We start from the raw sequence: 8,622 nt of genomic DNA, 5'->3' as shown, positions 1-8,622 counted from the left end.
TTTCTGCAGACTCCTCTGATGTCCCTTTCTTGCCTCCCTTGGACAATCTGCCCTTCCCTGGAGAGGGGGCTCCACGTGAAGGGTTAAAGGTTCTCTGATCAAAATAGCCCAACAGAAGGAGCCCAACCCAGAGCTGAAATCTAAGTGCTAATGACCACTGCCCTTCACCCCCGCTGCTGTCCACGGCAGGACCGAGCGTGGTGGGGGCCGTGTCGGGACAGGGCACAATGTTGCGCATTTAACATTTGAACTTCTCCCATCGCAGGCAGCAGGCCGTTTTGTCCTGGGGTCGCTGACCCTGGCTCCCCCATCAGCTGCCCTGAAACCTTAATTGAATGACAGATGGTCATTTTCAGGGGAGCCAGAAGCTGGGAGCTGCGGGCGGTGCAGAGGCCAGGCTGGTCCAGGAGGTCCTCACCGTGCTGGGGTTGGGGTCGGGGGTGATGGGTCGGGGGGCTGTGCGCTCCCGGGGGAACTGGGTCCTGGTGCCCTGGCTGCCTCAGGGTCCGGAGCTCCACCCAGCCAGGAGGTGACCAGGCCTGGCCCTAAAAGGAGACAGCAAGGGACGGACATCCGCTTTTTTGCCCGGGCCAGAGTCCAGCATCCCCCGCCGAGGCCAGGACGCCAGCCCCGCGTGACCCAACGCTCCGGGCCTGCGCCCACTCCTGCGTGGAGCCTGCGGCCCAGAGTGGGCGCCCCAGAGGCCCAGCCACATCGCCTCCGCCCCCGGCTCCTATTTCTTTAAAATCAAAGCTTAGAGCCCTACAATTACTGGGATTGCAGCGCGCAGTATTGATCCGCAGCCGGCGTCTAGGACCCGCGCCTGGCCGCCCAGCCCCCGCCACTGCCGGCGGCGGAGCCCGGGCGCTCTGAGCGGGTTTCGCGCGTCCACACCCGCGGTGGCAGGCGAGGCCCCACCTCCACTGTTTGTTTTTTCTTTCTTTTTTTTTTTTTAATTAGTGCAGGAAAATATACACGTAAGCAAAAAAAAAAAAGCCGCTCCCCCGCAGGCGCGGGCGCCTAATGTACAGGGAGCTGACATCGACTTCCGAGCGCGGATCGAACCTTCGATCGCGCCGATTTGCATAGCGGCCCCGCGCCCGACTGCAGCCCCCCGCGCAGGCCGGCCGGGCGCTCCCGGGAGCCGTCCTCGCTCCGTGCCCGGGAGGGTGGAGCTGTCACGGGCGCGCGGCGGGCGCGAAGCGAGGGAGTCGATCTCCGCCGGCACCAGGCTGAGCCAGGGCGCCTGGGGCCCTGCTGCGGACCGTGCGGAGGACAGGTACCCCCTGCGCGCCCCGCTCTCCGCGGGAGGGAGTGGGCACGGCGGGGCGCGGAGCTGGCTCCCAACTGCGCCCCGATTCCAGATTCTGGGGCGCAAAAGCGCGCGCTGACCCCGCTTCTCTCCCTTCAGGGGCAGATCCCGAACGCGAACCCCACGGCGGGCCCCGACGCCACACGCCCTCGCGGGTAAGCGGCCTCGTGGCGTGGGCGGCGGGGAGAGGAATCTCGGGGCTTCGGAGCGCGCAGCCCCGGGCGGGGCGGAGCGGCGTCTCCTCCCTCTCACTGCGCCCCACCCCGCAGCCCGGCAGGGCCGCGGAGAGTTCAGGGCTTTCGCGGGCGCCTGGCCGCGTGCTGGGATGCCGGCGCGCGTCCTGCGTGGGCCAGGGTGCGCGCCCGCACCTCGAGCCGGCGGAGCCCGCGCTGGGCGTCCCGCGGCTGGACCGCGGCTGGACCGCGGCTGCGCTTCTCAGGTCCAGCAGCCTTGAACCGTGGGGCCTCTCCAAACTCAGCCCTGCAGGGGAAAGCCGCTGGCCCGAGGCCCTGACCTGGCAGAACGTCTGGTGTCCAGTGCCTTCGGAGGCGGAAGCGGAGGTGGCAGCGGCTGAATGTGTGTTTCGCTTTGTTTCTCGAGTGGTGAGGAGAGTGCACTCTTCTCCAGCCCAAAGGGGCATCGGGACCCAAGTCTGAAGGCGCTCTCCGCTGACGCTGGCTCGGAAGCCTCCCACCCGAGTCTTTTCGTTGCGCCGGTTTTATTCAGAGCACTTGAGATGTTGTTCTCGTTTTTTAAAATCTTGGTATGTTCTTAAAATAAGAGTTTTTCTCTGATCGTTTCGCAATAAGATTCTTAACGATCAGATAAGTAAGAGAGAATGTGGGAAAGCAGACTGGGGAGGACAAATAAAGCCAGCAAAGACTGGAAATGCGCTGGGCAAACAAAATGCTAGTGCCAAAAGATGAGGAGAATCATTTGCCTAAAAAGCCAGATGGGGGTTTAGGCTCTGAATTTTCCAGATGGTAATGACAACACAAAATAAATTCAAAGAAACTGTTTGCCTGTACCCCTGTGCCTACAACCGAAGAGCACAGGCTGGTGGAGGGCCGCTTGGTCAAGTGGCTATTTGAGCCTCTCCCAGTGCCAATTCTGCTTGGGGTCATTTGCATGGTCTTTCAGTAAACTACAGCAAAAAATGATTGGCCTTCAGAGTTGGTGGAAAACAATTCGTAGTTTATTTCTGCCTGCCCACTGAGGTGGTAGCCCTCTGGTGCAGACATTATGGGTAGGAGCTGACTTCAAGCAAAAATCCACAGACCTGGGACTGCGGGCTGGAGAAGGTAGAGGCCCAGATGGAGGCCAGGCGCTTGCCCGGCCTCAGCAACCACGCTCAGGGAAGAAGGCTCTGAACTTAGCTTTGGGTTTGTTGCCTCTCTTGCTCTCTTAAAACAGTAACTCAACATGTAAGTAAAAGTGTTTTCATTTTTTATTGATCCCACTAACATCTTTCATTATCCAGCTTGTAGCCACAGCGAATTATTGCTCATTTGATACCAAGAATTCTATTGACCACGCTTTCGTTGGAGAGAGAATTCTAACTGCTAGCTACTCTGTCCTCACCAGAGCTTGGGTGGAGAGGAGCCCTCCACAGGCTGAAACCAGTGCTCAGAGCCCTCTGCTCTGAAGCCCATGGAGATGCACTCAGTACACTGGCCCACGTGGACATTCGTAGAAACCTGCTTGCTATTCTGCTGGCCAGCTTGCTATTCTGCTGGCCGCCTCTTTGGAACGGAGCTGCCAGCTCATTTGCCTCTCATAACCTTCCTGGCAACTTCTTGCCAGCTCTGCCATATTAGGTGATGAAATGATGCAGACAGTAGATCCTGCTCAATTCTATGGTCACCAGCACCACTACCCGCAGCGTGGACACTGGGAGAAATCATTAACACCTTCCTGCCTCAAAAAAAGTATCTAGATGAGTGGAATCATGGTCTGAATATAATTTGCTAAATTTCACCGTACTAGCCAACCCCACCCTGTCCAGACTCCAGATCACTGCAGCAGGGTATAGCATGGGAGCTGGGCACAGTAAGGTCTGCTGTCCCCTGCACACAACGGGCACCCAGCGTCCATGGAAGGCCTGACCTCTGACCCTGGGCCAGCTGCTCCAGGCTGGGGCTGCCCCAGCTACAGAGAGAGCCCAGAAGGTTTGCTTCCCGGGAAGCTGCTGGCCAAAGATTCTGCCTTTGCTCTGGAAGGAGCCAGTGCCACAAAACCCAGGCCAGTTTGTCACCCATATGCCTGTCATTGTCCTGGTCCTGTCCTGAGAGGCCTCCATTCTTGCAAGATGGGGGGAAACCACCCTCCCAGGATGTACTGGCCCCGGGACTGGGCATCTGAAGGGCCTGTCAGCATTTCCAGGAGCAAGGGATCCGGTCCATCCCCACAGCTCCTGAAGCCCCGGCCCCACAGACTTGGGTGTGCTTGGCGGAACTGTGTCCCTGGAGCCTCCGTGGAGAACTGCATGCCACAGCTCCCCAGGTTGGGTTCAGATCGGAGAGGAAGGTCAAGGGCCAGTTCCACGAAGAGCGCTGGGCCTCCAACAGCATCCGCTCCCAACAGAGGCGTATTCAGGGGTTGAGATCAATATTCCAAGGCACTGGGAATGTCCAGTGTGAAGCTAGATCACTTGTGAAGCTCCCAGGGTGCCACCCTTCCTCTGGGCTCCAGGACGGTGGGGAGTGTGCACGAGATACATACTGTGAGCTCTGTTTTTGTTTTCAACATAGATAACCCTGGTGTGTCATCAGCACGTACCCAGAGCAGTGTCGTTCCCCAGTGTGTACACTGCCCACAGAGACTCCCGGCTCAGCCCAGATCGACAGTCTTCCTGAGAGCCTCCACGGCCAGATGACCCACCCACGCTCAACCAGACCCGGCAGTTACTGCTCCCTTCCTGGCCAGTGGTGGATCTGCGAGGCTGCAGAGCCAGCCAGAAATCTTCCTTGCTGCTGAGGTCCAGAAAGCAATAAAGCAGTAATAACCTCAGAGTTATTTAGGGGAACAAGATCTGAGACTTGGGCTTGAGTTAAAGTCAGGGCCACATCCTCTGGCATTTCTTTGGAAGAAGGCAGCACTGAGAACTGCTGGCTGGCCGGTCGCTGCAGCCCAGTGGAGACAAGGGAGCTCTCCTCTGACTGACTGCTCCTTAGAGGACCAAAAAGGCACTCTGACGCCTGCCCAGCAGGGGCCTCTGAGACTCCCTACACCAGTGCCTCCCAGCCACCCAACTGGCCTCCTTCCTAGCCTGCCAGGCCAATGGAACAAGCAGAACTCAATAGTAAATTATTTTGTTGAGCCCTCTGTCTTTTTATGAAAATAAAAGCCAACACTTTGTCATTTTTAATCACATAAGCAGACAATAAATCTAATTTTGATATTGATTTTTTTCCAGAATCAAGTGATTTTTTTTGCCCTGTCTGTTGTGTTTCCTTTTCCAAAGAAGGGCCCCCTTGAAACAGGCTGGTGTTTGGCTGTGCACTGTGAACCCAGGCGGCTGAGCCAAGCCGGCGATCTTAGCTGGCAGGGCGTCTAGGAGTTGTCTAGTTATCTAGATTATGCTTTCCAGTCTGCTGCACCACTCCTGGTGCCTGCAACACAGCTGAGGCTCAACCAGTGCTTTTAGTGGTTATAGCTCCTGAGACTCACTTTGCTTAAGTAGTTTTAATAAAATGAAAATAAACAAGCCAAAACTCCTGCTGATGTCGCTGGCCTCAATGGCACCTTGTGGACTTTAGCCAGACACAGCACTTTCCCTTGCAGGTAGGGAAGGGAAGCCGGACCACACCCCAGCCTCCCTGTCTCCCTCTTTGAAAGAGCAGGAGTAGTTCCTGTTGGTGCCAGTGGAGTTGGCTCCAGCCCAGTGAGCCCAGAGGTGCTGAGACTTGCACCACCGGGCTCTACCTGGAAAAGAAGGAGGGGAGAACAGAGCCAGGAGCAAAGATGAGAGAAGGGCTTAGAAAAAAAAGGGGAAGAGAAAGTGCAGAGGGGAGGGAGGAATGAAATGGAGCAGGGAAGAGAGAGAAGGGAGTGGAGGAGAAATGGGGGAGATCCAGGTGCAAAGGGTGAGGAAGGGGAGAGGAGGGCAGGAAAGGACGGGAGGAGGAAGGGGGACTTGAAAAGACCCCTGAAGCAAAATACAGGTGCCTCCAGCAGAAGCTGAGATTGCTACACAGCTCGAGCCAGAATCTGGCCTGCTGCCGCCGCCCGCCCGCTTTGGGCTCCAAGGCCTCTAAGCTCCGCTTCCATCCCCAGGAGTGATCCAGGGCGCCTGACCCACAGCTGCGCCCCTAGCCCTGGCGCAGACCTTGCTGGGGGAGGGGACCGTGCCCGTGCTGACCCTTGGGCTTTGACCTTTGCTGCCGTCCTCTAGAGTCGGGATTTAACCTTTTGCTTCCCCACTGTATGCTTCCTCCCTCTCCGTGGCCCTTGGCTAGGGGGAAAGGGACAATGGGTCGATATTGGGGCGGGCAGGGAGGGGGCTGGGGCGCACATCAGAGGGACCGAACGTATGGCACCGCCTGGAGCCAGATGCCCGGCCAGTGAGGCACCGAGGGCTCTGCCTGGTCTGCAACCGACCTCTCCCGCTCAGGTACTGGCCACTCGTGTACATCTGGGGGACTCCGAGAGCCCTGGCCAAGCGGGCAGATCTGAACCCGGCTCCCAGGGATGGGAGCGCCCGGCTCCTAGGCGCTGGACTCTCCTTCCAGGCCAGGCGCCAAGACAGCCAGTGAGGACATCGGCCAAAGCCCTGGGCCTGGGCCCCACTGACCCGGCTCCCCAGGGACCAGCCCTGGCCAGCAGCTGCCCAAAGCTCCCGCTTGGCGCCCTGGCGAGCCCCAGCGGGGACGTTGAAGGCTCGTGCACCGGAGGCACAAGGTTCCCGCGCGCCCAGCTCCAAGCTCCGGGGTTTCGCGGTCTCCCCAGCTGGAGCCAAGGCTGCCCGGAGCCAGGAGCTTTGGTTCAAATGCATCAGGGCTCTGAAGTCATTTATCCGGTTTCATAAATAATTTTCTTATTACACTTAAGCCCAATTCCTGCCCCCTTCCCGTTTTTATTGCGGGGTTTCAGCGGCTAAAAAGTTTCTGTCGGGTGGACCGTCGTTTCCCTTTTCCATCATTAACATCATTAATATAAGCTATCAATAACCCTGTCGTTGGGAGCTGAGTTTTGCGGTATTGATCCACGCAGCTATTCATCTCTGCCATGCAAGACACGGAATAATTTTCGCATTACAGTAGCTTGGATTTGCTTTTAATTCATATTTAAAGCTGCAACCGGGCTCAGTGGAGCGCGCTGCGAAAGACTAGAGGCGCCTAATTAATAATAAGTTAGAAACGAAGGAAGGCACCGGTGAATAAATAATTAATACAGACATCTATGTCTCTTTGAATATTGCTCCTTTAAAAATTTAGACTTACCAGGACTATACTGTAAGTCTGCAATTTATGTTGCTGGGGTGATTTAAGAAAGCTATTTTTTCCCTTGAAATACGATACTAAATTATTCACAGTGTTTTGCAAACTTAAGTTCCTTCATTAGCCAGCTTTCCTGGCTTCTTTCTTCCAGGTGGAAACGCCAATTTTTAAAAAATAATCACACTCAGGGTCAGGAACATCTACTCATAGCAACCACCTGAGATTAGCAGGGAGCACAGGGCCGGAAGTCGGGCATGGGTCTGGGCTCCGAGGGAGCCCCTGGGGCTGGCACCTCTGGGACTTTGTTAGGCAGGAGAACAATAAAAACCACCGAGGTCACTGGCCAGCAGCTTTGGGCATTCCTGATGCTGGAAGGGACAGAGTTTGAAAAAACTTAAGGTGTTCAAATGGCCCTTAGAGAGAGGAGGCTGAGACGTGAAGGGCCCCACAATGCCTCCACTGTGGCAAAAGAAAATAAAAGTCTAGGATTTTAGAGAAGGGCTATGAAAGGCAGGATCGAATTCCAGGAGCTACAGTAGACCAGAGGGAGTAACAAACTTCAGCGGGGTAGGAGGGACTGAAAATCCGGGAAGGTTTTCTATGCCAGAGACTAGGGTTTGTTTGCAGTGTTGTTAGCACTATTGATTTTTTTGTTACTTGGATTAATGTATGTTAAACAGGAAAATACAGGCATTAGTCAAGTACATTATAATCATCTATTGTTGAGGGCTAAATTTCTCTGGCTGGAGCCTGGGAACTGCAGAGCAGGTCCCCAAAGCCAGCCTGAGTTGGGCCCCTCCTGGAAAAGAGGAAGTGGTCACTCCCAGCTCACTCCCTGCTCCCCCTTTTAGGGGTCTCCTTATTCACCTTCCCACTACCCTGCCATCAGCCTCCACCTGCTCCCTGCTCCTTCCTATTCCCCTAATGATTAGGGGACCCAGAAGACCCAGGTCCTCTTGGCTGCCTGATTCCTCCAAACTCTCTATTGCCTCACAGCCCGTCCCTCCAGGTCTCCTGACCCTGGGGATCATCTCTCCACCTCTCTGGGACTCCTGCAGCCCAGTACTGGTAGCCAGAGATCTATAAGTAACCCACCCCAAACCGCCCACACATGGCACACAGACCCATGCATGTGGGGGGTGGGGGGGACACAGGCATAGCTACTTAGGAACTCTGAAGATCCTTTTGCCTGACCCCTGCTCTCCCCCCAACCCTCTGTTGTGGCCAGCTGGGCCCAGAGAACAGTATTAGGAGGTGACAGCACCTGAACACCACCGGGTCTCCCTACTCAGTTCCACCATAGGACAGGGACCCAGGCTCCCCCTGGTACCCCCATTCCACAGGGGTGATCTCCTGGGCTCTGTGGAAGCCAGAGGTGCACCCAGAGGACTCCTCAGATCTGGACTGGTTCAGGAAGCAGCAAGAAGGCAGGAGTTGGGAGAGACTGGGTGCTCTGTGAGTCTATAATCCCAAACCTGGATGGTACTCAGGCCAAAGGTGCAACACAAGGCCTGCCCACCTGGGAAGAAAAGGTGGGATAAGCAGCATTCTGAAGAGGAGGAGGAGGAAAAAGAGGAAGAGGAAGAGGAGGAAGAGAAGGACTGAGAGGATGGGAAGCAGAAAGTGAAGCCAGGGGGCTGGAGGTTTAGCTCAGCGGCACCTGCCTTGCAAGCAGGCAGTCTGAGTTCGATCCCTGGTACCGATAAAAATGAAAAAGACAAAAAAAAAAAAAAGAAAAAGAAAGTGAAGCCAGGCCTGGGGAGTGAGCCAGGAGAGAGGTGCAGACCAGGGTCGAGGAGCCCAGAACACTGGGGTTTTGTTTTTAAATCTTCTAGGTGTCTCTGGGTCAAATAAAGACAAGGGCAGTAACGA

At 55.9% G+C, this 8,622-nt stretch overlaps 1 long non-coding RNA gene across 1 annotated transcript; it reads left to right on the top strand.

The window, feature by feature from the left end:
- The first annotated feature begins 1,031 nt into the window (after nt 1-1,031).
- Nucleotides 1,032-4,768, top strand: LOC134476099 (uncharacterized). The gene is made up of 3 exons (XR_010047581.1): nt 1,032-1,279; nt 1,412-1,467; nt 2,793-4,768. It is a non-coding gene; the product is annotated as an uncharacterized LOC134476099 (long non-coding RNA).
- The last annotated feature ends 3,854 nt before the right edge of the window (nt 4,769-8,622 follow it).

Source organism: Cavia porcellus, unplaced genomic scaffold (assembly GCF_034190915.1).
Source record: "Cavia porcellus strain 051 isolate PalLab524CR breed Dunkin Hartley unplaced genomic scaffold, mCavPor4.1 scaffold_1, whole genome shotgun sequence".
Classification (NCBI taxonomy): domain Eukaryota; kingdom Metazoa; phylum Chordata; class Mammalia; order Rodentia; family Caviidae; genus Cavia; species Cavia porcellus.
Note: the sequence above shows the minus strand (reverse complement) of the source record. Positions and strands in the feature narration are given on the sequence as shown.